Source organism: Hemiscyllium ocellatum (genome assembly GCF_020745735.1).
Source record: "Hemiscyllium ocellatum isolate sHemOce1 chromosome 27 unlocalized genomic scaffold, sHemOce1.pat.X.cur. SUPER_27_unloc_1, whole genome shotgun sequence".
Lineage (NCBI taxonomy): Eukaryota > Metazoa > Chordata > Chondrichthyes > Orectolobiformes > Hemiscylliidae > Hemiscyllium > Hemiscyllium ocellatum.
The window spans coordinates 2,784,555-2,788,338 of record NW_026867476.1 but is presented as its reverse complement, the minus strand read 5'-3'; positions in this window follow the sequence as shown (position 1 = coordinate 2,788,338).

The window sequence follows — 3,784 nt, the reverse complement described above, 5'->3', positions numbered from 1 at the left end:
AAGTTTACTCTTGGAGCTCCCTCTCTGAAATATATTGACATCCTTTGTTCCAACATTTATTTCCCTGGCTCAAAGGAATGGCCTGTTTCCTCATGATCACAATTAAAAAATAATGGTTTGGAGATTCCGGTGTTGGACTGGGGTGTACAAAGTTAAAAATTCCACAACACCAGGTTATGATTCAACAGGTTTATTTGGAAACAGTAGCTTTCAGAGTGCCACTCCGAGTGGTTGTGGAGTGTAAGGGTGGGTTAGTAAATTCACAGACGACACTAAGGTCGCTGGATTTGTGGATAATGACGAAGGATGTTGTAGGTTACAGAGAGACATAGGTAAGCTGCAGAGCTGGGCTGAGAGTTGGCAAATGGAGCGTAATGTGGACAAGTGTGAGGTGATTCACTTTGGTCGGAGTAACCGGAATGCAAAGTACTGGGCTAATGGTAAGATTCTTGGCAGTGTAGATGAGCAGAGAGATCTCGGTGTCCAGGTACACAGATCTTTGAAAGTTGCCACCCAGGTTGACAGGGTTGTTAAGAAGGCATACAGTATTTTAGGTTTTTTTTAGTAGAGGGATCAAGTTCCGGAACCATGAGGTCATGCTTCAGCTGTACAAAACTCTGGTGCGGCCGCATTGTGGAGTATTGTGTACAGTTCTGGTCATCGCATTATAAGAAGGATGTGGAAGCTTTGGAAATTGAGGGGTGATAGATATAGGACAGATGTCAGAGGTAGTTTCTTTACTCAGAGTAGTAAGGGTATGGAATGTTTTGCCTGCAACGATAGTAAATTCGCCAACTTTAAGTGCATTTAAGTCGTCATTGGACAAACATATGGATTTTCATGGAATAGTGTAAGTTAGATGGGCTTCAGATTGGTATGACAGGTCGGCGCAACATCGAGAGCTTGTACTGCTCTATGTAATTGAAATTATATATTGAAAAAGACCTGGACTGTTTGTTAAGATTAGATTACTTACAGTGTGGAAACAGGCCCTTCGGCCCAACCAACTCTCCGAAGAGCAACCACCCAGACTCATTCCCCTACATTTACCCGTTCACCTAACACTACAGGCAATTTAGCATGGCCAATTCACCTAACCTGCACATTTTTGGACTGTGGGAGGAAACCGGAGCACCCAGAGGAAACCCACACAGACAGTTGCCTGAGGCAGGAATTGAACCTGGACCTCTGGCGCTATGAGGCAGCAGTACTCACCACTGTGCCACCATGCCGCTCAAGTCTCTTATCTTTTAGAATGACCATTTTGGTTACAGTTCTTTCACATGTAAACCCTAGAACTTTTTTTTAAAGTTACATTCTCAAGTGAACTTTAACAATAGGTGCCATGTCAGCTCAGATAATGCACTGAAGGTGTGAGGAGCCCTGTGTGAGGCTGTCTGTGCCCCAATGTTTGTATTGTATACTGATTGTATTTTTTGATCTTTTATTTATAAATTCTGTATCCGATATATCCTGTCTCACTAGCACCTGAAGAAGGATCGAGGCTCGAGAAACTTGTGTTTCCAACTAAACCTAGATTACTTACAGTGTGGAAACAGGCCCTTCGGCCCAACAAGTCCACACCGACCCGCCGAAGCGCAACCCACCCATACCCCTACATTTACCCCTTAACTAACACTACGGGCAATTTAGCATGGCCAATTCACCTAACCTGCACATCTTTGGACTGTGGGAGGAAACCGGAGCACCCGGAGGAAACCCACGCAGACACGGGGAGAACGTGCAAACTCCACACAGTCAGTCGCCTGAGTCGGGAACTGAACCCGGGTCTCAGGCGCTGTGAGGCAGCAGTGCTAACCACTGTGCCACCGTGCCACCCATTAAACCTGTTGGAGTATAACCCAGCGTTGTGTGATTTTTGACTTTGTCCAACCCTGGCACCTCCCCTTCATGGCGTTTAGGGGACAGCAAATTAAAATGGGACCGAGATGCACCTCCTGCTTGGCTGTGGTGCATAGTCCATATAATATTTATCATTACTTTCTCTAATGTTGCTTCAGCTTCTTTGATGTGAGTCGTGCCAACTCTTTATAGAGCGATCAATTTCCATTCTTCCCTCTGTGGGTGGCATGCTAACTCAGTGGTTAGCACTACTGCCTCACTTTGTCAGGGACCCGGGTTCAATTCCACCCTCAGGCAACTGTCTGTGTGGAGCTTCTCCCTGTGTCTGCATGGGTCTCTGCTGGGTGCTCCGATTTCCTCCCACATTCCAAGGTTGTGCATGTTAGAGAGCATTGGCCATGCTAAATTGCCCATAGTCTTCAGGGATGTGTAGGTTAGGATCAGAGGAAATGCAGGGTTACAGGAATGTGGGGGGTGGGGGTTCAGGAGAGTTGGTCATTGTGGGCTGAATAGCCTGTTTCCACACTGTAGGGATTCAATGGATACCCCCAGGGTCGTGCAAGTTTATTTCCTTCAAGTGTCCACCAGATACTGAAATCACAGATTGTCTCCATTTCCACCTTCCCGATAAGCAGGAGGTTCTGGGTCATGACAACCTGCTGAAGGAATAAAAATTTTCCAGAGATTCGGGAAGTGATGGCATGGTGGTGTTATCACTGGAATGTTCATCCACATACACAGGTAGCATTCTGGGATCCCAGGTTTGAATCCTGCCTAAGCTGGTGGTGGAACATGTATTCAATAAGAATTGGGAATTAAGTGTCTAATGGCCATGAATCCATCATCGATTGTCAGAAAAACGTATCGATAACCTTCTCCGCTGTTCACTGTATCACAGATTTTCATGTCGTCCACAAATGTATTCAGCATGCTTCCTACACTCTCATTCAACAAACCTCTACCACCATCCTCTCTCTCTCTCTGTCTTACCGTAATGTGAATTTCAGATCCAATCAGCTTACTCTCCCTGGATCCCATGTGATCTAACCTTGTGACAATGTGCCGATTGAGGGAGCAAACAATGCCACCAAAGCCTGGCCAACCTTTCCAGCAACTGCCCCACCACCCTGGATTCAATTCCTTTCCGTCTTGCAAATCAACAATTTAACCCCACAATGTAAACAAGAGAGTGTTGTGCGCACAGTTAGACCGGTGAGCCTGACATCGGATTTGACGGAGGGAAGCCAGATGGACATACCTACATGCATTTGAAAGAGCAACGACTGATTAGGGATAATCAACATGGCTTTGTGCGTGGGAAATCCTGTCTTACTAAATTAAATGAGTGTTTTGAAGAAGTAACAAACAGGCTTGGTGAGGGTAGAGTGGTGGACATGATCTATATGAATTTCAGTAAGGTTCCCCATGGGAGACTGATTAGCAAGGTTAGATCCCTCATGGAATACAGGGAGAACTAGCCATTTGGATACAGAACTGGCTCAAAGGTAGAAGACAGAAGGTGGTGGTAGAGGGTTGTTTTTCAGACTGGAGGCCTGTGACCAGTGGAATGTCACAAGGATCGGTGCTGGGTCCACTACTTTTCATCGTTTATATAAATGATTTGGATGCGAGCATAAGAGGTACAGTTAGTTTGCAGATGACACCAAAATTGGAGGTGTAGTGGACAGCGAAGAAGGTTACCTCAGAATACAATGGAATCTTGATCAGATGGACCAATGGGCTGAGAAGTGGCAGATGGAGTTTAATTCAGATAAATGCAAGGTGCTGCATTTTGGGAAAGCAAATCTTAGCAGGACTTATACACTTAATGGTAAGGTCTTAAGGAGTATTGCTGAACCTTAGAGTGCAGGTTCATAGCTCCTTGAAAGTGGATTGACAGGGAGATAGGATAGTGAAGGAG